The 26663-nt window shown below is 37.8% G+C and overlaps 1 long non-coding RNA gene across 32 annotated transcripts in view; it reads right to left on the bottom strand.

The window, feature by feature from the left end:
- The window catches only part of LOC116217324 (uncharacterized), a 353825-nt gene that overhangs the window by 289897 nt on the left and 37265 nt on the right, over nt 1-26663 (bottom strand). The window contains exon 3 of one of the 32 annotated variants that reach the window (XR_014887246.1): nt 12632-12679. The exons of the other annotated variants lie outside the window; for them this stretch is intronic. This is a non-coding gene — a long non-coding RNA (uncharacterized LOC116217324). The remainder of the gene's footprint in view (nt 1-12631; nt 12680-26663) is intronic. 32 annotated transcript variants of the gene reach the window in all.

The raw sequence follows: 26663 nt of genomic DNA, 5'->3' as shown, positions 1-26663 counted from the left end.
CTTCTCCACATACTTAATGATTATAATGGTTTAACACATTATTCATCCACTACTAAGGAGAAGTTTGCAGAGTAAGGCAATATTTTGTTTAATTAGAGCTACTAAGTTTCCTTTTTAGCAATGACGGTCTATAGCTATGGAAACTGCCTTCACTAAGCATTAGGCTTTAACTGCGGAGAAAAGCGTATTTTTCATATGCAGGAAGATTTCAATTACATTTGGATAGGAGTTTTTTGACTGTAGTTGATGCCAGAGATGTTTCTCATTAGAAGGACCTTGTTATCAAATATTTACCTGTAAGGGCATTTAATAATAATTAAAAAAAAAGATGGTTAGAGGCACAAGTCTACCATAAAAGACATTCAGTCATACAATTCTGAGACTGTTCTTTGATATCTGATAATGAGTTTGACAGCAAATTTCTTTTTACATTCTAGTGACAGGAGGGAAATACATCACTGAGGGAAGACCTACAAAGTCAACTGAAGCCTGCTCAGCAGGACTGAGCTCATTAAAGACAGTGATCCGTGAAGTACAAAATATTTCAGCCTGAATACAATACAGGATTATAAGCTGCCATATCTCATATGGTCAGAAGGTTCTCTATTTGTTTAAGGAGCATGACATCTCTTCCTCTCTATGTAGTCTTCTTGCAAAGACACACCAGCTGGGGTGAGGCTAAGGAAACCTCACTTCTTCAAGAGGCCACCACCTGCAGATACCCTGTAGATAGTAGTTTTCATTAAAAGGGGTTTCAGGACATTTAATAAAACATAAAATAGCCCCATCTTGAATCTTATTTTCTGTATGCTTCTAAACTGAAACTTGTGCGTGACTGAATTCACACACAGTTTCTTCAACACACTGATACCATATTCAGAGATATCTAGAAGATAAAAATGGAAGTCTGTTTTACCAGCATGTCTTCATAAAGTTTTCTTTAAGCAATAGAGACCAACATCTATGGTACAGAATTTCTGATTGTACAAAAATCGTATCTTTCAATTAAAAAGTGAGATGTCAGCAGCAATCAAAGGAAATCATGGAATCCTGGCTGTGGTCGAACTGATGCACAGATGGGATATAGGCAGGTTTACACTGCTGATTACACATCAGAGTGGTGTTAAACCTGGTGTAAATAAAGCACAGTGCAGACATCCAGTGTGATTGGACACAGCTAGCCTGCCTTCTTTTGCAGAACTAGCACTACTTCTAGCAGCTCCTCACAGCACCTCTTGATCCCTTGAATGAGTTGTGCAAAGTGATTATTCCACATATGCTCCTCTATGAGGCTCCTGACACTGCATCTCCGAGCGTTTCTTCTATTACAGCAGGAAGAAAATGTAAAAACTCATCGACTCATATCCATAATGATGACTGTAGCTTCCTGAAGAATAGCTGTTAGCATAAAAGTTTCTATTAAGATAAGAGAAGCCTCTGTAAAGCAGCTACTCCAAGTTCAGAGTAGGGCTGTTCTACAGAAGTAAGATCACAAACGTTTTTATCACAAGTGGCGTCAGGACCAGGTGAGCATAAATCTGCTTAGTTTTCTTTCCATCTGTGATGCAGTGTGTATACTCACAGATATTAGGGAATTTTCTTATAAAAGTATACTTCCTCTCCTCCATCAAAGTGTTGCCTTCACTTACATTAGCCAAAGAGTCTGACAGCTGTTTGCATTCTCAGAAGAAACAAACCAAACTAACCTTTTTCCACACTTGGAAACATTAAGACATAATTTATAAGGTAGTATGTTATGTTGAAAAAATTAAGGAAACCAGACATAATCAATATAAATTGATATATACATATATATCAATATTAAACAATATATAAAACCAATATAAATATTACCCAAAATCAATATAAAAAGTGCTTTCAAAAAGTTTATTAGCCAGGACATATACTTCTTTATGGAAACTGATTTTGAAACCATTTTTGGAATATACACCGCAAGGTTCCACAGCAGTCTGTCCTAAGAACAGGACTATCTGATGTTTTCCTTAATAACTTAGCTGATGAAAAAGTAAGATGATTAATTGTGCGGGTACATCAAGCTGGGAGTGATTGCCAATATGCTGGAGAATAGAAACAGAATTCAAAATGATTTTGAATAAAAAAGTGAAAGGTCTGTAAAAAAGGAAGATGTAATTCAACTAGAAAAGCACAGGTTAGCATGCTGAGGCAAAGAAAAATCAGCTAGAAAGGTGCAGAGGGCGCTGATTAAGTCTGAGTAAAAGGATCTCAAGTTCCAGATGGCTCAGAACTCATAACACCCCCTCCTGTGATGCCTGAAACTGGCAAACAAATTAAATCTCAAAGCCATGCCAAGTAGATCCACAGTCACCCTACCTGCCCAATTACACTTTAAAGCATTTGGTTGTCAACATGATCAAGCATGCAAAATCCCTTAGGTCACAGCCTTTGGTTTTGAAATATTTGGAGATGAAAATACAGTTGTCCTTAGCTTCTTCATACCCACAGTGCAAAGTCTGCCTCTTTCAAAAACCTTCTCCTAATGATCAAAGCTTCAAAGGGCAATTCATCTTTAATCCCTGTATCAGCATGAGAAAATTCTAAGCTGTATAGCAGAAATGAGAAAACGATAGCAAGAATAAACAAATTCTTAAATTCCCCATTCCAGCTCTCAGCCTACTTAGTTGGCCAGGCATGTGATAAAGAGGTGCTATTTAAGGACAGTGGTTTTTATCATCTGTTTTTTTTTTGTTTGTTTGTTTGTTTGTTTAAACTTACTGTTGCATTCAAAATAAATTAAGCATGGTAGCCTTTTTTGCTTCTTCACTTTCATTGAAGAAATGTACCATGGTACCATGGTAGCCTTGATCAACTGATCAAAAGCTCATGGGGAGGTTCATATTGGATATCAGGAAAAGTTTCTTCATCAAGAGTGTGTTCAGGCTCTGGAACAGGCTTCCTAGGAAAGTGGTCACTGTAACAAGCTTGCTGGAGTTCAAGGAGCTTCTGGACAATGCTCTCAATCATATGTGATTTTTGGTGATCCTGTGTGGAGCCAGGAGTTGGATTTGATGATCCTTATGGGTCCCTTCCAACTTGGGATTTTCTGTAATTCTATGATTCTGTAAGAAAAGCAACCTGACTTTCATACTGATTTGTTTGCTCTGCTGACATTTCCAGCAAATAACTGGGATTCCTAGTAAACAGGAATTAAGTGTGGAGTTTTGATCTGTCCATCTCATTGTATAAATGTTTGAGATCACACAAATGTCATCATTCTTTGCTGCTCCCATACCTCAGCACCGTATGAAATAGTAAGAACCAACTTAAACTCTCCCTCTCTCACTGCTTCCCCCAGAAAAGTAGCTCATTCAATAAGCATGTATAAAATCTTGTTCTTTAAAGATAAGCAGGTAAACTATTAAGTGTTAATAAGTAGACCTTTAAATTCTTGCTTTGCCCCTGTTCACAGATACCATGGATTTACAAGAGGACTTGCACCACACATATGCCACACATAATGTGGCCCATGCAATGAAGAATGGCTGGGATGTCCCCATCACATCCCATTCTGGGTTCAACCCCATTTTCCTCACTTATTACTGTAGTGGTATTCTGCTCTCTTTACTTTCAATTTACATTACTTTAAAATAGCATCAGTAATACTGTATTTTTTGCTTCTTTTTCCCACTAAGAAAATGCCAGGAAATAAAGTTACTAATTGGTCAGAAGTCTGGATTTCAAAATCATATTTGTTGAGACCTCAAAAAGAAATATTTTTCCTGTAATCAGTGCCGAGCTATTCCTAGGAACATTAGTATAAAGGCTCACTGGGATTTATATGTAAATGTAATGCAATGTTTAATAATTTAGTTAGAGAACGCTGTCATCTCTAAATGTTTCCTGAAGTCCTTGATTATTAACGTCTGTGTTGTTGCAATTAACGACAAGCATTCTTGAGGGTTTTGTTGAGATAAACATAACCTGTTTAAGCAAATTAGTCTCCAAAAGCATAGATTTCAGTGTTGATTTTGTTTTTGTGCTGTTTGTTTGTTGTTTGTCCTACAGATGTATGCCTTGGCACTGGTCAATGCACTCCTCGTTTTCTGGTGAACCAGCGTGTCTGCTCTCAGTTTTTTGGCACAGACACATGTATAACATCATAAATTCACTGGAAATCACAGAACTGTATTACCTGCTTTGAAAGATTAGATAGAGAAGTCAGAGTTATCTCTTTTACTAGCAGTTGAAGGAATTTCATTATTTTGGAATGCTGCTCTGGACTTGCACTGGCTTAGCTCAGAAAAAAATTGACTCCATGCAATGGCTGCATTTTCCTGAATGAAGAGCATGTCTGGCTAAATAAAGTCAGGAAGTTCATATAGTTAAAAGGTGAGTACATGTTTAAGTCTCTTCAAGACTGCATTAACCATACATGTTAATCCAGGCTCATATTCCTGGCTATCTAGAAAAGTATAACCTACATATATGTATCTGTAGGAAAAAAAAAGAAAGAAAAGGTGAGGCTTATTGCAGTAGTTAATAAAGTTCATCATTCTTCAAACTGTGACTCATGATACAAGCTGAATTTCATCACAGACTTTAGTCTGGTCAAATAGTAAAACGTACAACATAAGACAGCTGTTTGACTTGTACTGATTTTCTTATTACAGAGATGAGGAGGAAGTTGATTTCTCCAGAAATTGTCACTATTGTTTAGTGACATCATCAGCATAGATAGTTTTTTTTAAATAAGGGTCCCATCCCTTCCCCTGTTTCAAGTCCCTAGCACAATTTTAACAAAGGAAATATCAGGGGCAAAATTTGGATCCTTAAGAGCATCTGAAGTATCATTGAAATATTCAAAGAGACCCAATAACTGGCCATGCAAGGTAATGCAAACATCAGCTGGACCTTTAGCTCTTAAACTGAAGTGATTTGTCTCCTAAAAGAAAAATTTCAGCAGCTTTTACTAGCCGAGAAATTGGCATCTAAATAAATTCATAGCAATGCAATTTAGTCACCCAAGTAGGGGACTGAGTTAGGTCATTAATAGGATTACTTGCTTTTTAAATGTTAACATGTTAACTAAAGAGTTAACAGTTAATTTCCATTTTATTAAAAAAAAAAAAAGCATCTTTATAGAAACAACAGAAAATAAACCATCATTTTTGAGCTCTCCTCCAGTTTGTCAGCTCGTGGACTTTCACATCCAACCTGCTGTCGACCACTGAGGCAATGTTCAGAAGATAACCAGGGAGTTGCCAACTAAAATGAAACTACAGAGAGATAGATAAGCTCTGGCAGCATGCTTGTCACAGTTTATAACCTTAATTTACTCCGATGTCCCCCCATTATTAGGGCACCAACACATGCGTGCATCTTGGTGGTTTCATTACAAACTTTGATGTCTTCAGCTCACAATTTTGAAGTCAACTCAGTGGCCCACTGCAGTTTGTCCTGAAATCCATATAAGAATTCTTGGCAGCTTCAGGTGAGACAGGAATAGGGCACAAGCCTCTGACATTATCATCACAGCAGCTGTCCACAGCTGCAGGAAGAAAATCTGGTTTTGCTGCACTGTTGGTCTATCATCTCTCCATCTGTGTTGCTGCCACCCTGCATGCTTAGCATGAATAAGTTATTATAAGCAACTTCACTAATGGAGTGTGAGATTTGTCACCCAAACTTGAGCTGCCTCAATAATCACTACATTCTCCAGTAGAAATAATTGGATATTGTTGATCAGAGAATAACAAATTAGTATCATATTTACACATGAAATTCCTTCAAAGAGTAAGTATTCCTTTAAGGTTTTATCCCTCACAGCTCAAACCAGCAACTTAACTGCTGCATTTAGTGAATCTCCCAGGAAGGCTCTAAAAGCTAACGCTTTTCTGAGTATTTAAATGCATGCATTACAACTCGACGTTGGGTTATAAGAACTCAGTATTTCAAAACTGTTAGGGACTCAGCTTTGTTGGAAACCCATTTGGAACTGCATACATCAGTTAGTAACACTGTACTCCAGCAACCATGTCACTTTAACTCCCTCAGTCACTACACTCACTCGGCAGTACGCACCGCTAAGCTGGCTACTGCAGGGTTCAGTGCTTGGATCCAAGCAACTGCGACACAGCTTAATAATGCAGCATGTTCTGCTGCTTAGGCACTCAGCAGGATGTCAAATACAAACAAACAACATACAGGAGAAATAGGCACAGCAGTTTAGACGAAACAAATAACTCAGGTTTTGGTGCTTGGTTACAGATAGTAACAGAAACTTTGAGGCTCAAGTACATTTTGTCGATCATTTCTGTCCCAGCACCCATGGCTCAACTTCCATGTATCTCTGTACCTGCTGCTGGAAGTGAATGAAGGAAATGAAACCTTTCAGTGAGAGCCTGCACATACAGAATTATGTCCAGGTTGCCATGATTCCATCAGTTCTGCAGTATTTTTGTTACTGCAGAAGCTGCAGGATCTACCTTAATGTTTCAATAGAGCATGACTAAATCATTCACCACAGCTCTTTAAATTAAGAACAGCCTAAAGACAGGAACGTAGCTGCATAAAAATTTAGCCGTCAGAAGAGTTAACAATGCAGTCCCTATTTTTCTGTAACAGAGGAAGCACACTCACATAAAATGAGAGTCTATCTTTTGCTGACTCACAGTACAAACAACATTACACTTATGCATTAGTCACATTTGTAAGATTCCCGATGTTATTAGGAGAGTTCGTGGCTTGCCAGTAATAGATATTTCCTAAAGGTCTCTCCTTCTGAGTCCTACACGCATGCAGACACACACACTCAGAACTGAGCAATTCATCCAGGGGTGTTTCTCATTAATTGCATCTCATGAGAAAGTAGTGGAATGGAATGTGAGGGCTACAGCTGTGAGGAACATCCTGATACTCACGATACATTCATAGGCTATATTCATAACCTAGTGATGGGAAATAACCCTTTTCTTTCAAGGAAAGAGAGAGAAGACAAGGCACTCACATGTACTGTCTGTATATATTTCTAGAAACATTGAAAAATGAAAAATGAACAAAAACATGTAGGAAATGAACAATATGGTTAAAATGATGTAATGCAAAGTTTGAATGATCCCTAATACTCTTTCAGTTTTGAAACCAAACTGGTACCAAACTATGCTTATCTGTGATTTGCAAAGCAAGTCGGTTAGACTCTGCTCAGACCAAAGTATTTATTTTCAGTTTTCACATAACAAAATTAAATAAAATGATTGCCAGATATTTTCTCCAGTAGCACATTTTCATTATACAAAGACTGTCACAAGTTTCCCATTTAATAAAAAATATAGAATTTCAAAATAATTCTAAAATATTGTAGGTAAATAAAACAGATTCCATAAAAGCCTAACCATTTTGTCACTTTAAACTGTCATTTTACTCTCAAAGCAACAGTAGTGCTGTATTAAATTTTCAAATGTAATTAATATTGCAAAAAATATACAGTCAATTTTGTAACACATCTAAAATAAAACCTATTGATCTTGTACAGTGACTTAACAGGATGTTTATGAATCTCTTCAGAATGAATTTAATCATAAAAATGATGTTCTTTACAAGATCTGAAACTATTCAAGCTCACTCTAGTTAACATAAGACATGGTTGAAGTTTCTGCCATGCAAAGCACTTTACCATGTACGGTGGTTGATGGAGTGGATGGAGTGACTGGATTCTAGAAAAAGAAGATAAGCAGTTTTTCTAAATAAGTCAATGTGAGAACATCATAGGACTAGGATTTTTGGGTTTTTCTCTCACCATCTCTGGCCTCCGGCCAATCATCTCATTGCTTCAGACTTCCATATCTCCTCCCCATCTTCATCTGTGCTTCTCCTTGACCTTAAGCTACACAGATGAGGGAAACAATGACTCATAGTTGGTACCCAGCTTTGGGACATTCAGTAGCTCCTGCAAGACTTGGTACTCCTGAGCCTTTCATTTGGCTTTAGTCCAGAGAAACCTTGCTTGTTCACGTGTCACCTGCACTACGATATAATTCTCCATAGGCTTGTATAGCTGTTGGGATGTCTGCTGAAGCTGTCTGGAGTTTCTCTGTTGCCTAAAGGAACTGTATCTCCCATTTTCTCTTGCAACTCCCCAGGTTTCATAATTCCCCATGTATCACTTACAGCATAGTGGGATTTGTCCCTAACTTAAATGTGAATCTGAGTTATTCATATCCATGATTCTTTCCTCCCTTTTGACAGTTTTCTTGCAAAACAAGGGGCACCAGCATTAAATCAGAGCCTCAAAATAACGCACTAATCCTAAGTATGCACAGTGCTGAAGTTCTCATTCACTCCCATCCTCCTGACATATCCACAGCATGCCTCCATAAATCAACAAACTTATGTTACTGTTCTTGTATGTGTTTGTGACGAGCGAAATCACAACTCATTTAGTAGCAGCTTGTTGGGACTGTAAAGATTAAATCATTAATCAGAATAAAAACAGATGACCGATAGCAAGCATTTGAACCATGATCTAATAGCTCAGTCCACGATGAATAGCTCAGTCAGAAAGTATTGGATGAACACTTATAAACTGCGAATGTATTTCTGAGGTTATACAGAAAATGGATCCAAACTTTGTTTTTAAATCAAAAGCTCGTAAATATTGCTCTTTCCACTTTGAAAAAGAGCATGTTTGGGGGTACAAATTTCAGTAAAAACTGCGTATAAGTCTTCAGAGATGCAATACATATAAAGAGAGAAACAATTAAATACTGCAGTCTAAGTACTAGATATGGTCCAATGCTGAGTAAGAACAGCAGAATGATCCGCCTTATGTGCAACTCCTTCTGATCTAAGATGGAACAAATTCATTTCATTATGCAGCTGAAAGCTTACTTTCTCAAAGTATTCGGTTTATAGCCTAAATTCCCAAGCTTCTAACAGGTTTGTAAAGTGTTATCAACCACAACTACAGGTTCTGTCCATGCATTAAGGTCTTTTTTTGTTTTTGCAAGTTAATTTGTATGCAGCTAGCAGGAAAAAGTACAGCCTGCTCTTGAAGTGGCATCCAGACAAAAGCAGAGGTCAGAAAATATTGGTAAATATGAAGGCGGTGCAGAAAGCATCACTGTGAGAGGTATGAAGTGACAGGAAAAACAGCCATATAGAACATTCATCACGACAGTACCCTAAAAAGGGTGAAGAAAGGAATTCATCTTGGTAATAACATGAAGCAAGAAGAATTTAAAATAAACATCCATAAACTAAACCATGATTACAGAATCTAGACCTTGGAAAATAACCTGTTTGAGAAATAAAGTACATCAGAGCATGACTTCTGCTAAAATTCAGAGTCAAGATTTACAAATCAGTCATATAAATCAGGCTATTTTTTATTAATAAAATAGATATTTACATCCAAAGTGTAAAGTACAGAGTTTCAAACCTTCTGTATGACAGTAATGCTACTTAGAAATCAGGTGCATGAACTATCCATTATTTCCTACACATATAAATCAGTCATATTTGCAAAGCAGTTGCATGACTGGGAAATGATTTTCTTGATTAATAAATCAAGTACCACAAGATACATAAATTACTGATGTGAATCGTAAATCTTTTGACTACTAGGTACATTTCATAAATCAAACTCAGTATATACTACGTGCTTCTAAATGCTCAATTATGAACAATTTAGCAAACGTGTACCAACACAGAATCCCCTAACACACAAAACTGTTAGATCGCATAGACAAGATTCGTTTGTGTTTTTATTAAGCGAAAACTTCACTGTAGCCCATTTTATTTGCCTCTATATGATATATTAGGAGTCTGTGAGCTGAAAACTAGAAAGCAATGTAACGCTTTGAGGACTGGTAAACTGAGGGAGGGAGATTTTATGAAAAGTTGTTTGGTTTTTTTTTCCCTCTTCTTTATACTTCACATAAATTAACAGGCAAAGAAGCCAGAAATCTCTGCTACCTCATTTTAAAACACCTCTGGGGATTTATTTTATTTTTTCCTTTATCAGAACTGTTGCATTAGATGTATGTATGGCTGTTTTTTCATTGCCGTTATTGATCCGCTATGCCACTTGAAGAAGTCATTTGATGACTAGTGCATTATGAAACACATTTGTTTCAGTAATAAATTAAAAAAAAAGTGTGAATCAGTTCTTTAAGCGCAGAATGTGTTATGACTAACCTGCGCACATATGATGTTCTCTCAACAGAAAGGTGAGAAACATTTTTTCCTAATTGAGAACTGCCCCTGTTACACTGCAACTATTTAGCAGAATGCAGCCTCTACTGGGCCCAAGTAATTCCTAAATAGTTCATAAATACATTTGTGTTGGAAGATGTACAAACACTAAGAGAATAATGAAAACAAGTTAACTGCATTTCGTATGTTGCAGAAATTAGTAAAAGTGTATTTAAGTTTGTGAACTTGAAGTTTTGAGATTAGCACTGCAATTCACACAGTTCAGAAGAGAATTCTAGAATGCAGATTTCTAGAAATTTTGTGTTCTGAAAAATGAAATAAAATTACTAATAAAGAAGAAACAGGGAGAAATAGGTATTTAATTCCTGAATTAAATACCTAAATTTCAGTTTGAGGTAAACTGTATGCTTCAGTTGACTTGAAATTATATTCTTCTCACCTAATTTGGCCGTTAAAATGGATAATTTACAACTCCTATAGCCTTATTATTGTAATGATACCCTCAAGATAAAAGGCACAGATGTTGCAGTGACTGACTAGAGCTGCTGGGTGATAGAGCTCAGATTTTGCATCTTCATCAGCTGCTGCTGCAAGAATGAATGAAAGAATTGGAGCGCAGTAGAAGGAGTTGCTCCTAAAGGTGTGATCTGTGTAGAAGAATATGAAGCAACTTCTGCTGCCTGTGTTATGCCATCTGTAGGCATCAAAATTCAGGCACAAAAGCTAGTGCTAAATTCATAAATAGTGGGATAGGTAACAAAACAATATTTAGGAAGCAGGTACCTGGGAAGTAAAGGTTAACAAAAGATCTAGATGTCAAGAACAGCTGCGGTATTTGCTTTTACCCAGCTTCTCAGCTTCGAGGAAAACCCTGTGCACACCATGAGACAGAAGAGCTATTTCATAGCAGGAAAACAAACAGCAGATTTAACCAGGTAACAGTTGGCAGTAACAATAGTTAGTAATTTACTAACGCGTTTTTCCAAAGTGCTCAAGAGTAACAGCTGAGGTTCTGCAGTTTTAGCTGCTGTTAAATGGCCAAGAAGTATTTGCCATGCTAATAACCAGGATTAGGACTAACACAGGCTTTTGTTCATATCATAACTAAAATTGCATTTTACTGCTCAAAGGTAAGAAAAGCCAAGTTTGCTTGAGCTGCCTTTCGTTAGCCATACAGGGAAGGGGTGCCTGCCTTGAAGAACAGTTGTGTTGCAACTGCAAAGCTGAGTCATCTCACCTCCAGGGCTTACTGATAGGCCTTGTAACCTGTTCTCTTTCTTGAGGACAAAGCTTTTCTCTTCTGTTACTCTTGCTTAAGGCTATGATTTTACTGGAGCCATCAGCCAGCTGTTGTAAATATATTCTATTTTGTCTACATATAAAGACACAGAACCACTTAAAGCAAGCTGTCTCTAGATTTTGTTTTCATTTGCTTCCCTTACCAACCTTTGGGCTCCGCTACAGCCATTGCACAGACAGAACAGAATGAAATTGCTGTTGCCCACATGAAAGATTTTTTTCCTCTCAGTCTGTTGAATGATCCCCTCCTTTTGAAAACAATTTTTCTATTATCTGTTTTTCTTGAGGAAAATAAGGTATTAGCAAGTGATTTTTTTCAAATTCAGAACTGAGAAATTAAGTGTTTTGATAGAATTGACATCTGCAAACTACAACAGCCATTGCAGGAAGTGCAGCAGAATTAAAACATGGCAGTGCAAGAGGAGACTGGCACAAGTTGAAATACAAAAGTTTCTGTATAAAAATAAGAGTGCTTTGTTTGATTTTGTTTAACTGTGAGGGTGATCAGACACTGCAGTGGGTTGCCCAAAGAGGCTGCAGTCTCCATCTGCACAGAAACTCATAACCCATCTCGGGAAATTCCCAGGCAACCTGGTTTGGCTGACCATGCATGAACAGGCAGCTGATGACTTGGAAAGAAAATCACCCCTGACAATTTGAGGGAAATCCTTCAATAACATGTGAATGGTTTTGAGGCTGACTCAACATTATTCTGAGTAAATTTTACCTACTACCTCTTTACTCATGGTCCAACACCAGTAATAGTCCCTTAATTTTGCATAATTTCATCCACATTTATATGTACTTAAGAACATATTAAATGATGAAGAGTTTTTGGAGGAAAACAAGGAGTCATACAAGCATAGGCTTCTGTAGTTGAGATTCAGCTTGAACAATTGAGTACAAAGAACTTGGCATTGTATAAAAAAACCTTGTCTAGTAGGGGCCTATTCTTGGGAAAGATGTTAAAAGACTCTTATGCTTTCCACTGGCTCTCTAGACAGATGTTTAAGAGCATATGGTGATTTTGGAAGACAATACTCTTGAGTCAGTACAGCATGTTTTATAATTCTTCAAATTGTTCTAGACAGGATGTGAGCTCTTGCCAAATACATAATTGCAGCTATATGTGCTTACTTACGTAGGTGTTGGAGTTCTAATTCGTTATTGCAAAGCATTCGGTAGCAACCTAAGTACAAAATGCAATATATATATAATTATATATTAGATAATAATTATATAATAATATAATATATATAATAATATATATAACATATATAAAATGTATATATATAATATAATATATATATAATATATATAATATAATGATATATATATATACACACATATATATGAAATAAATATTCCCTAGCTAAGTGCATCACAGAAACATTGCCTTTGAGAAACTAGCCTTTCCACTCACCACAACCCAAAAGATACAGTTCTATCACTTTTCTAAGCCAGTCTAGATGTACCCAGGCACAAATCCCATTTTTTGAACCCTATGAAGCTTTTGTTTGTGCAATGCTGGTAAGAGGGGGAAAAATTCTGAAACTGGAGGAATAAGGATATATAATGTATATGAATATATACATATATATGTACTTTCTGTACAGACGTTTGAATCATAATAAAGAGAAAAGTACTGGATACAGTCTATGACCCTCCCAGGTTTCTCTTGTGAAGAAGATCAGAGTTGCTGCATTTTCAGCATAGTGATCTAAACACAAACCAGTTCCTACTGACACTTCTCAATGTACAACAAACAGGATCCTATCCCTCGTCACCTGTCACAGTGTTCAAAATTCAACCTGGCAGAAAGAGACCTTGACCTGAAGTTCACAGCTCGAAGGACTTCAGCTGGGAAAACCTGAATCTATTGGCATGGCGTTTCTTGCAAATGTCATTTGAAAGTGGTCCATGGAAAGCCTGTAATGCAAAGCTTTATGCTGCCACACAGAGAATCTCAGCCCCTAGCACAGGTTAGTTTTATTTAGAGCTGTAAGTACTGAAAGCTCAAGAAGTGCATTCAGTTGAAAGGAAATTCTTCTTTTCCGCTAAGAGCCAGCACACAGCTAATGCATTTCTTAAACTTTTCTCCCCTGGAGAGCTAATGAAAGTTAATGGTTCATCAGGAAACTGAATGGTTTGTCTGCACAGAAATGATTTTCACCTTTACATTAGTAGCATTTGAAAACTCTACAGAAATTGGCAGAGGAAAAGTACGGACAGAAGTGAGATTTTACCATTGTTAGTCTGAAACTTGATTACCTTAAAATAATGTCTGTCAAAATTAAGAGGAAAAAAAACCCCAAACATTAGAAATGTGAATATTCTGAGACCTTGAAAAGTGTGCTGTGGAAACTATGGAGAGAGACTAGAAGACCCAGAATAGACTATGTGAAAATTTGTACTGGATTTTTAAGTTCAATTCTCCATCAAAATGGGGAAGTGTCCACACGTGGCCCATTATTAGGAATGGAATTTCAATCTATATGTCCAGCTTTAGAGCAAGCAAGAAGTGCATTTCAGGTTGTTCAAGCCCTGGGTTTCTATTCCGGCCCTTCTTTAGGCAAATATTTTATATAAACAAAGAGTGTATCTAGCCAGTTGTTCACTACTGTGACACCACAATACAAAATAAAAAAATATATAGTTGAAATTGCATTCAAATTTCCAGAAAATGAAGGTGAGATATTAGCATATATCAACATATATGAGAAGATGATTAGAATTTTGATGAGAATTTTCCTTACATATGTAAGATAACTGCTTCTGAAGAACCATCATCATGTATATGATGCCTTAAGATTAGATCCTGATCTCTCAGTATTGAAAAGCAACTAATTTCACAAGCAATTCCCATAGAATAGGATGTTAACAGAATAAGAAATAGATTCTAACCAAATGTTTGTGCAGAAATTCAGCATTATATTCTCTCTGACACAGAAGAAGCAACAAATTAGAAAGTTAATTTCTTCAGAGCATCTAGTATATTTCATCATCTGTAGCAATTTGCAGCTACAAAGATAGCATTCTAGATTCAACTGCCAAAATATATGGGATTAATGAAGACGACAACTAGTTTTACTAACACTTTGTTCCAAGATCCAGTCATTTTTCACCATTTCTGTGGTAGCTCTGCATTTTCTCAGTGCAATATATTGTTGTATATTGGTCTTCCTTCATGTTTTGTTCCAGATGTAAGACTACCTGTTCTCCACAGCCAGAAAAAAACACTTGAACGACCTGTCCCTACAAACCAATCACTTCAGAAATACTAACATCAGCTTTTCAGGCATCAGATCATCACTGAGAAAAGACAGACTTTCTGAATGGGAAAACATGGAATGGGTGAACAACCTAAATGCAATGCAGCATTTACATGGGAGAAATAATTTCCATAGAGTTGTTGTGTTGAGCAACTCAGCATCTCTGCAAACTCTTATCAGGCAGAGACACTGCCAAGTCTACAGTCCCAGAAGTGGTGTATTATTGGTTTCTCTCAAATCTTTTATTACAAAGCAATTACTTTCTAATCACACTTAGATGCTTTCGGAGTGGAACACCTATAGGTACTGCATTCACTTTTATATCTTCCCCCTGGAAGCCCAATAAGCTGGAGTGTACAACAGTGACTGGGGAAATCAGCTGACAATGGATAATGCAACTGGTAGGATTTAGTGATAGCTGAGCAATAGCATAATTACTAGCAAATAGGGTAAGAAGTCAGAAATCTTAATGAGGCGAATATGCAGAACTGCTCCTGGAGTGAGCAACAGAGCTGGCTTAGAAGGTTACAGTATCAAGTGATAGGACCCTCACCGCTGCTGATCACAAAGTCTTTAACAATTTGTACTGAAATAGATGCAGTGAACAGTATCTATTTGGGTCATACAAATGCACTGGCCAGACTTGCACTATTATGTCACCCATTCCTCGGGGTAAGATAACCTAAACCTTCAACAAAAGGAAGTATAATCTAAAAAGTTTATACTACTTCACATTTAGTCCTGCCCATGGATGAAGAAGGAAGAGATGTCAACTTGGAACATCTGGCTTGACTACCATTCCAATTGCATAACTCTTCTACAGTGAAACCAATTTGGATTTGTTCATTCATCCCTAGAAATAGCATGCCTTTCATCCAGAGAAAACAGCGTAATAAAAATCTTGAAATATTTACTAAATGTATTAACAACACTACAGAAAGATTTGCATGCAGACAAGTATCCAGTTGTTAGAGGGAAATGATGTACAAAAAGGAGTCAGTTCTAGACTGCCAACTGGAAAGATCAAAGCAGGCAGAAAAAAAAAAATAGCAGAAAGCTGCAGTTCTCTAAGATAAATTATTTTACCTCTCCACACCATAGAATCAACTATCATGTCTATTCCAAATTCCCCTGGCAACGACCACGGTCAGCTTTCACATCAGTGCTGTGAAAGGCCTAATTATCCCACATGTTCTTAGGATGCAGCCCATAGTAGTCAATTATTCCCATAGCCTTTGAAACAACTGCTCTTTCATCCCTTTATTGGATACCTGAAACAGTTAAAGCTGGATTTTGCTCCAACCCAATCAGCAGGAGATTTGCTACTGAATTCAAGAGGGGCAGAATCGAGGCTTTCTGTGCCTTAGGAGATTTCCAGAGGAACAAATAGAACTGAGATATCGATGCCACCTGTGGCCTCTGGGAACATCATGGATGTTTCCTTAATCTTTTTCTACTCCAACTGGACCATGCCCAAATCCTCTTTATCTCCCTTTAACCCACATCCTTTGTTTCCTAAAGCTGTCTTACAGTTCTGTTGCCATTCACCATTTTTACTTCAGTCCTTAAATTCACACATGGAATGTGTACCAGTTAAAAGAAATTAAGGTCATTAAGCTGAAGGAGGTTCAAACCAACGAGGTGCTGTTAAGCTCAGGCCGATGCTTCTGAATTTTAAAATCAATGCAGAATGATCAAGCATATTGAATGCTTTACACAAATCTACAGCAGCTGTATAAATTTTTTAAAAGCCTGAATTAATGGCCTGATAAAAGTCTTTTGTTAATTTAAGCAGCACTGAAGTTGGAGGATGATTTACCGAACACACGGGTTTTTAAAGAATGTAAAACATTGTGCAGAATGATTCAGCAATTTCAGTGCAAATCATTCATGGCCAGTAGTGGAAACCCTGCCAAACAATTTGTGCTTCCTTTTATGATTTAGAAGCAGTGAGTGTCTCTTGGAATCAATAACAGGACATATATATTTTCAGTTCTTATTCACTAGCTCAAACCACTCTTAGGTCATTAATAAGAGAAATAAATAAAACCTTGAACTATCTTTTGATGAGCCGGAGGGCTTTAAAGTTATTAGTCAATTAATTATCACAATATAGATATCTAAGAGTTCTGGTAACCATTGTAATCTTTCACCTGTTGAAATGAAGAAAGAAGATAAAGGACTTACTGAAGGTCACACATTAACCTGGCAAAGACTGAGAGGCTTCTCTAACTGTATATTTGATGGGCCAAAGTAGTCATTTCTAGATACTAAGCCATTCTCTCTTGAATACATTTTGAATGCATTTTGCCATGAAATTGAAACCAAAGTGTTCAAACTCAAGGCCAGGAAGAGATTCTGGTCCAATGATCCAAAGTCAGGAAACACTCGAGGTCCCATATTATCACAGATACTATGTCACAGAAAACCTAGACTTGCAGTGAAGCTTCAGGAGTCATAGTTTTCTGAATCCTGTGCCTATCCAATCCTTTTAGTAAAACTAAAAACAAAAACAAACAAACAATGTCAAAGCTTTAGAAAAGACAAAAGAATTGATACTAGGTTCTATTAAAAGTGGCAGTGAGGACATGTGGGAAACAGGACAGGAAGTTATTTAGGCAAAGTTTACTTAATGTTAAGAGAATTTTGGACTGGATTGCCTGGTGAACAAATATGCTTCTGCCTTATTGCAAAAATAGTGTGGGAACTTTAATCAGCCCAAATGGTCAGAGAAATCCTGGTTAACAATTCATGCAAAGATGATTTGTAATCAGCGGGAATTTCTTTAGCAGTCAGAAAAAGTCCAGCCAGCTGATACAACTTCTTGGAAAGGCAGGAACTTCTTATTAAGTGAGATAGTGGTGACGTTCCCTCAAAAAATGGTGCTTCTGATGTGTTATAATCATTTATTTAAGAGTTTGTTGAAATTTAACCTGGGCTGCAGACGAAGGCTTTGTTGAAAGTGCTCATATTTCAAATGCTCACAACTTTCTATATTTCAGAGAAAAAATAATTCCCAAACAAAACACCCTCCAACAAACTTGAGATTTTAATGTCTTCAAAAATAAAACCTGTTCAAATTCAAAGATGAGCAGGAACTCTCAGGAGAATCTTCCTGAATCTCTCACAAGGTGAACTCCTCTCAATATTCCAAAAGAGTTTTGAAAGCTAAAGATGAGGTTTTAACAATATGACTGATTCAAAATATGCTCTTATAAAATACATAAAACTGAATATAGAAATGCTTTAATCAAATATACTGGCTTGCTGGTAGGAAGGATCCTTTTTTCAGCTGTACTGCCTTTCCAGCAGTTGGTTCATCTATCTGCAAATTCTGCAGAGTTCCCTTGGGCATAGCATGAAAAATATCTTTCTTTCACCTCTGAGGTATGCTTTATACTCCCTTTCTTCCTGCAGCTGTCTCCCCGTTTCTACTCATGAGGCAGGTTCAGAGCTGGTTACATGTGTGAGAGGCAGGCACCTCTTTTTTATCTCTGCGCTTTTCCCCCTCTTACTTTAAAGCATCTTTCATTCTCCAGGAGGCTTGTTGGACCCTAAGGAAGAAGACATCTCCCTTCCTTGCAGAACATTCCCCCTGAGCACAGAGGATTAGCTGCAGCAAAGCAAACAGGGCCTCACATCATCTCCTTACCATGCTGCCCAGCAATTTTGTTTGTTTTATTAAAAAAGAAGCATAGGCTAATAACAGATAGCACCTGATAAACAAAACATGTGCCATTTGCCACAGTGAAAAGCAATGGCTTAGATCCTGTAAGATGTTGCTTCTGGGCATCTTTACTTTACTGTAGACTTTGGTCAGGCTTCACATATAGTACACTGTGCATATAAGTCACAGTGAGGCTAGAATAAGATAGCTAACCATAAAACACATCTTTCACATAGCTCTGACTACATGAGCTAGTGAGACACTTCTGACCATGGACTTGAGAGCATTTTCTGCCTGCTGGAGAACTGTAGTGGAACTCCTCCATCAATGGGCCTTCAGAGAAGCACTGGAGAGCTGGAACACCAGTAAGACTACTCACACAGGAGAGTGGTGAGCTGGCAAAAAAGCTAAAAGAAGCAAAATCTATCAGCTTTGTATAGATTACCAAATTGGAAGCGTGTTGTCATACCCCTCTGAGCAGAAAGGGCACAAGCCTGCAAAGTTGAGTTGGAATCACACAAGCTCACGCATGACATGCCTCAGGAAATTCACTGCTATTTTAATGCAAGGAATAAAAGTGGGGCTGTAGCTGTTCATGCTCCCAGGAGCAATTTCTGCTCCTGGAAAATGGAGGTGGTTTCACTATTCCTGAGCATAAGTAGTGGACAAAGGTGGGAGCCGAGAAGCATGTAACCCATTTATTCAAGAATTACCTTATACCAATATACATAAAATCTGATTCCCATAGCTTCATTAGCACCAAATATTCTCGATACATTCTGAAAAATTTCATCTTCAGGAAAGCCAGGAAACATCATGGAGAACAGAACGGAGGCATCTAGATTGTTCCTTACAGTCCTTTATAACTGAATAAGATGGAAACATTTTTTGTGTGCGCTTAAAAATATGTCCTCCTCTTCCCCCCACTGCAATTTGAAGCAAAACAATCCTAGCATTTACACAGCACAGCCATGTTTTATCCACAGGTTTCTGAGTACAATATGGAAAAGTGGATATACGCCATTACCAGACTATTGCCACATTATGAATCAAGCTTAAATATAATAGAAGCCTAGTTGCCAAACCACATCTGGTTTATCCAGTATATTTGGATAACATTGAATTCATATTATCAGCAGTCAAGAGAAGAGGGAATTACAGAGACAGTTTATAAATGGTGGTTTGGGTAACTGGGAACTAACTGTTCGTGACTATATCATTTCCATACATAAACAATGTTACTAAAAATACAAGTGCACTCTATTACACAGCAATTCTGCAAAACCAGATGTGGAGAAGATAGCTGCATATTACACATATGCCTCTTGGACCTGTAGATGTGTCTTGCCCTTACAGCTGATCAAATTTACAAGAACAACAAATAGGAAGAATCAACCAAATCTATGCCAAATGAGGCATTAGATAGCCATTAACAAACAAAAACAAGTTCACATCAACATAAACTTGCTGCTGGGGATGAAGTTGTCTAAAGCCAAAATATTATTGACAGCATTATGGTTATAGAGGAAAAGCGTAGAACTTCTCCCATCATATGAGGATAACCATTCAGTTTCTTTCTACAGCTATAGGGAGTTAAAATGAAAATATATAGGAAGGGAATGTAAGGGGAGATCATTTTTTCTGAGAGACAGAAGTTATAAAGCAGAAGTTCTGCAGCAGAAGAGTGAACCAATTATGAGAGTCCTAAATTTATCACTGCATACTCTCACTCACTCATCTATTTTAAAATATTGATATTGTCATTACTATTTCCAGATGTGTTTTAAAAGAAGTGAGCCCTGCTCAAATACAGGTGGTATCCCACAGTTAAAGGGAGTCAAGCTTTTCATAGACAGTGTTTTCATGGACACATACAGAAGATATTTGGCTCCAGTATCACTTCCTCTTTTTTCCCCCCACATAGATACAGAAATGTCTCTGTGCACATATGGCCAAGTGCTTAAAACCCAGCAGTATGAGCTAACTGTCCAAGTAATCATTTCCTACTTCCTATAAGCAAAACTATAGACAAAAGAAAAAAGAGTCCTAGGCACTAGACTAGATGCAAGCATTGGCAATATAACCAAGCAGACTTACATTTACCATGTATTAGCTAAGAACTGTTCATGACATGAACATAAAATACCTTCATTCAAAATCTGATGAAGTGATTAGCATTTTAAATGTAACTTTATTGACTACTGTGCTGCACATTCAGTTTTCAATCTTTCTTACATTTTCTCTTATTTCAAAGACTGTATAAGAAGAGTTTTATTCTGTAGCTACTGGCTAGATGAGAAATTTGATAGTTTCTGATGTGGCAGGGATTTTTAATCCCTTTTCCTCAATACAGTTTCAATGCTGCCAACTCCACATACTCTTGTCCATCCACAGGCAGACATTTGGACTCCACTACTCACAAAATGAGGACTCAATAATTCATAAAAATATGGAAAACTCATCATGAATTGATTATTTTATGTTCAAATGGTATAATTTGGCATTGTTTTCATTAGAATTCTGTAGAGTTCTGGTTCTTATAGTGGTCATATTTCAGTTTCATAGACCCACCAAAAAAATCACTTAGGTTGGAAAGGTCCTTGAGAGATTTTCTAGTCCAATCCCCTTGGCCAGAATGGGATAAACTAAGAAAAGACTGCCCTAGCAAATCTGACTGGATACAGAATATCTCCTAGATGAAGACTCCACAATCTCTCCGGATAATCAAAACTACCCTCACTTCAGTATGTCTACATCTCTTGTACTGGGGAATCCAGAACTAGATACTACTTCAGACATGGTCACTCAGGTAGGTACAGGCAGAGGCTCACTCCCTTCACCTGCTGGAATGCTCTTCCTAATGCAATTCCCACTGCTGTTGGCCTTCTTTGCTGCAAGGGCACATTGCTGGCTTGTCTTCACCTTGGTGTTTACCAGCACCTCCAGATCGTTTCCTGCAGAGCTGCTTTTCTGCAAGTTGGCATCCAGCACATCCTGGTACATGAGGTAATTCCTCCCAAGGTTTGCACATTCCTTTCTTGAACTGCAGGAGGTTCCTCTCTGCCCACTTCTCCACACAGACTGGTTAAAATTTTTTATGAAGACTATGGCTTGAAATTATGAGGCTTGTTTCAGTTGTCTACAAGGAAGTCTCATCTTTACTTCTTCCAACCTGCTGACTGTTTGTCCAAATGAAAACTGCAGGCATTTTCCATCTCTAGGCAAAAAGTAGAGTGACTTGCTTCCCAGTTGCTATTTATTTTCCATTAGAGTAATAAATAAGTTTGTTTTCTTTTTCTCTCCTCCATTTGTGCAATCAGTCACTGTATTTGCTATCGAAAAGTTTCAAATGGCTTGGTTCTTCTCTTTAAGCCTTTAGCACCTTTTATTTGTGGTTAAGAGAACATTCTCCGTGCCTTTCCTAAAGCAGACATTTCTGAGTATTACTGTTCATGTTTTAGACATAGCAAAGAAACCTTTCAAGTACACCAGGTGAAATCTGTTTTTTCACATTGATATCTAATGGAAAGCTGATAATAACAATAATAAAAAACAAGGCTGATAAATCCCCTTTCAATTAACGCCGCATTCCAAACACGTATGTTTTGAATGTAAAAAGGTTACTGTGTGTCATGTGTGTAAAATGGTTTTCCCATTTCACCTGCCACTCTCACTTTCATTTTTAAGCAGCAGAAGCTGTTCCTCTGTGGGTGGGGAAAATAACTGAATAAATAATATTCTGTATTTCTCATAACGAATCTTTAGCTTATGTTATGGGTACAGACATTCATAGATTTTGGAAAATGTATAGTTGTCAGGCTTTATGAGCACCCCAATACACCTGCTACTTTGAAGTGGTTGATAGATTGGCTGTTAGTGCCTTCTGCCAGATGAATAGCTGTAGGAGTGTGTCACTGTTGTAATTTCTTTGTCAAGCTTTAGTTGTATTTCACTTGCAAAACAAGTTGGACAAATTAGATTTCATTCACTGGGGTCTCAGAGGAATGAAACTTTATACAGTTATGTTTCCTATTTTTTTTCTAGATGAATGTGAATGAAACCAATTCTCTAACTCACCTTTCATCTAGTCAGGTTCTACCCTTCCTTGCATTTTTTAATATCACAAGTTCTCAGTTGCGTTCCATCACTGAGCATAGTTTTTTTTCACAAGTATTAACTAACTGCACAGACACTGCCATGAAAAATCGAACGGGTGCCTGAAACGAGCCAGTCAAGCTTATTCTTTCCTAGCAGTGTCAGTTATTGCATCAAAAGTATTAAAGCAAAGAAAATAGTTTTTCATTTTCCAAAGTAATAACTCAAAGAGCAAAGTGAGCAGAATGCTTCCTCTCTAGCACCCACCCTTCTCCCCGTCCCGCCCCCCCAGCCCCCACCTCCTTTATAAATCTGTTGTAGCAATACTGAATATTAAGCCCTTTGGCTGTTACAGTTTATATATGCTCTGTTCTTACTGCTGAGAGCAAGGAGAGATAATCGGAGAAAACAGTCTGCTTTCTTGGCAAAAATTGCGATTGCTCGTAAGATACCAGACAAGCACCCGGAGTTTTATTCTAAAACTTTTCAGAATAAGTTACCTTCTGTTAGTTATTCACTTTTATCCTGTGTCACTTATGTACACACTGACAGCTATAAACAGGATGAATTTTAATGCCCTGATACCTGAAGTTTGGCAGTTACATACATTTAAGGTACCTAAGGACTTGGGGAAAAAATCACAGGACATCTGTTTTTGAAAATCCCAGCTTGCAACAGTCAGGATTTTGGCAGAAGTCTATGGACAATTCACCGGAGAATTGCCCTGAGGCCACACAAGAGGTATCAGCTGCAAGCTTGCAATTATACTAGAAATCAAGATTACATTCTTCCATGGAAGAGAAAAAGGAATTAAAGCTTTACCAAGTTGTAGAGAAATCCAGAGCTGTTTTCAGCCACAAAACTGTACGTTTGGATTTAGACCCATGATGGGCCTAGTTAATGAATGGCTTCATTTAAGTCAAGAGTAGTGTTGCTCTATTTTCAGTGTGGTGCATTAGATCTAAACTCAAATAGAATGAATTCAGATGGGCTGATTTAAAAATTCACATTTATATGTCAATGGTATGCAGCTGCATGATTTTTATGTGCTTTGCTTAGTTAGGAGATCAAAGCATCAGAAACTTGAAGGAGAGGCGAGTGTGGTACGGCAGACGTGTTATACACTCGCTCATATGATACCAGCTTGCAGTTTCAAAATAGCTCGGAGTTCTCAGTAACTGAGCAAATCATGTGCCAAGCACAACTCCTGGGCTCTCACAGAGGGCAATGCGTCTCAAAAATCCCCAAATGGCATGTTTGTCTTTCCTCTTCCCCTCAGGTTCTCTGCTGTTGCATGAATTTCATTTTCTTACCTCCCTCACTCTGTTAGAAGCCTTGTTAACAATTCTGTCAGAGCTCTGGAAGCAAAATGCAGTTGGGACAGAAGGGTCAGTAACAGTGGTAACTCATCATAAAGCTTTGGACATGCCCAGTATTTCTCTCCTCAACAAAGAGTGAGGAAATTATAACAGTCTGGTACTGGGTCCTTACCAATTGTCCATGATATCATCCCACCACCTCAGTACTGCATGAGGGGAATGAAAACACTCCCCACCTCCCAGTACCTTTTCCATTCCAGTTGTTACTGTCCAAACAGCTGACAGCCAAGTTTAAGCAAAACACAAGTGCAATCCATACTGACAATACTGCCACCATTTTACATAGATCCAAGCGTGTGCACTTTCCTCCTGACAGAATATAGGTCTGACAGAGAGCAAAATACAATTCCACACATAATTGCTTGAATACAAATGAAGCTGTCTTTGCATACAATTCCCAAGCCTAGTGGGTACATTTTCCTTCAATCCTATTTCATGTACCAAACTCCAGTGAGCAAGTTTAAAAAAAAAAATTAATTATTCTTACCACCTCCACTCAAGGGAGCATTTTTAATATGAGGAGCAGCAATTCCAGGCACAAGGCAGTCACCGTGTGACAAAGAACCACTGCTGTTTTTGCATATGATCAGTTGCATGGATATCACAACTTCCTTCTGGCCCATGAGTTTTGTTCGTTTTGAAATTCCGATACAATAAATAACTCAAAAAGAACAGATCGTCAGCGATGGAAGTGTTGTATTTCATTTTGTCTCCTCTGCACAACCTAAGCCACTACAGACACTTCTTGACTACTCTCAAGGAGAGGGACGTAAGCTGGCAGTCAGTATGTCTACTGATCACTTCACACAACCCCATACATATTACTGAGTTGTATGCAATAACAAGAGATCCAAGTGGACATGTGGCATCAAAAGCCACAGAGCAAATCTGTAAGAATTATGTGTGGTTTTGAGGAAGGAAAAAATAAATAAAAAAATCACTCTTCCGGTGTGTATATATAAAATGGATGTAATCAAGGATTAGATTTTTTTTCTCTCCTTTCAGCTGCATATTTACATTCTCACTGCCTAGCTTGCTTCAGCTTGTTTCACTGCTCTTCCTTGAAGCTTTCATGTCACCATCTCTCAAGCCTTCTGTTGCTTCAAGCAGAATTACTACAGGGAACCAACAGGAACCAGAACTCAAAGGCCTTTAATGAGCTAGTTGCAGCTGTTACTAAATCCACCATCTTTCTTGCCACTCCTCCCCCTCCCCTTACTCCTCATTTTGCCTCAGTAAAAACAATTTCAAATTCTGTGCACTATGTTGAGTTAGGAGAACCAAAGACAGGAATAGCCAGTAGCACTACAAAGAAATGAAACTGTCAAGTCAGGGAAGGAAATACAGACATATCAAAATGATTTCTGAATCTTTTCGAAGAGATTCTTTTTCCATCTTCTATTCATGTTGCCTCAGGCATCTCACTGGAGCCTAAAGAGGAAACCAAAAGCTCAACCCACTTTGACTGTCAAAAGCAAACAAACATCATCCTTAGCAGAAAGTTCAGCCCTTTATAAAGAACAAGCAGACTAAAAAAGGCACAAAGAAGTTTTCTTTCCCACTACTATCTGTTTTGCGGCCATGTGGAAAACACAAATAATTTATTCATTATTCGAAATCTGCAGCTCAGCATTAAAACCACTAATAAACAGATGGCCATTAGATTTTACTCTCTTGAGAATACTCCTTGACATTTCAAAGGGTCAAGTTTTGCTCTGATACATCAGTGAAAATGCATGATTATTCCATGTTGATAGGTATACTAATCTTCACTTGTACCTAAGACTGGAAAAACCTCCTCTGTATTGGAAAACCAAAATTAAAAATATATATATATATATGATGTGCTTCATGAAATAAAAGGTTAGAGGGTTAGTAGTATAGCTAGTAAAAGGACATTAACTAAGAATACATTTAATGTTATAATTTAGTATTTGAGCTAATAGAACCATTATTATAGAATGCATGGTGCCTTTTTTCCACTCTTACCTGTATAAATTATTTAATAAATAGCCTCAGGCAAGGTGCTTGTTATCTGATCCAACCTGTAATAAAAACAGTACAGATATTCCCACTGGCTGTAGCAGAGATGTCTTAGGATTATTTTTCTTTTGATCTCAGCCTACTGAGTAATAAAATAGTTAAATGAATGGTCAAGCAGCAAAATGAAGGACAGCAAAATGAGTTTGCCACTGATCATTTTAACTATTTGCTTATCCAGTGGCTGGAAAATGATGAAGTTTAGAAGCTAGAGCATAGAGAGTTATTAACTCTATCTTCAGTTGTTTATCACTTGTATTAACACATGTATTCACAAAAGCAGAACAGATCCCTACCGATCCCAGAGATCCTGGTGGACGAGAAACTGGACATGAGCCAGCAGTGTGTGCTTGCAGCCCAGACCACCTGTGTGCTGGGCTGCATTAAAAGAGGAGTGGCCAGCAGGAGTAGAGAGGTGATTGTCCCCCTCTACTCGGCTCTTGTGAGGCCCCATCTGCAGTACTGCGTCCAGGCCTGGGGCCCCCAGTACGTGAAAGATGCAGAGCTCTTGGAAAGAGTCCAGGGGAGGGCCACTAAGATGATTAGAGCGCTGGAGTACCTCTCCTATGAGGAAAGGTTAAGGGAACTGGGCTTGTTTAGCTTGGAGAAGAAAAGGCTCCAAGGGAAGCCTCACTGTGGCCTTCCAATACTTGAAAGGAACACATAAGCAGGAGGGGGTATGACTGTTTACATGAGTGGGTAGTGATAGGACAAGGGGGA

The sequence above is a fragment of the Meleagris gallopavo genome, chromosome 1, assembly GCF_905368555.1.
Source record: "Meleagris gallopavo chromosome 1, MGAL_WU_HG_1.1, whole genome shotgun sequence".
Taxonomy (NCBI): Eukaryota; Metazoa; Chordata; class Aves; order Galliformes; family Phasianidae; genus Meleagris; species Meleagris gallopavo.
The sequence above is the reverse complement of the archived record's forward strand: the minus strand, read 5'-3'. Positions and strand labels throughout refer to the sequence as shown.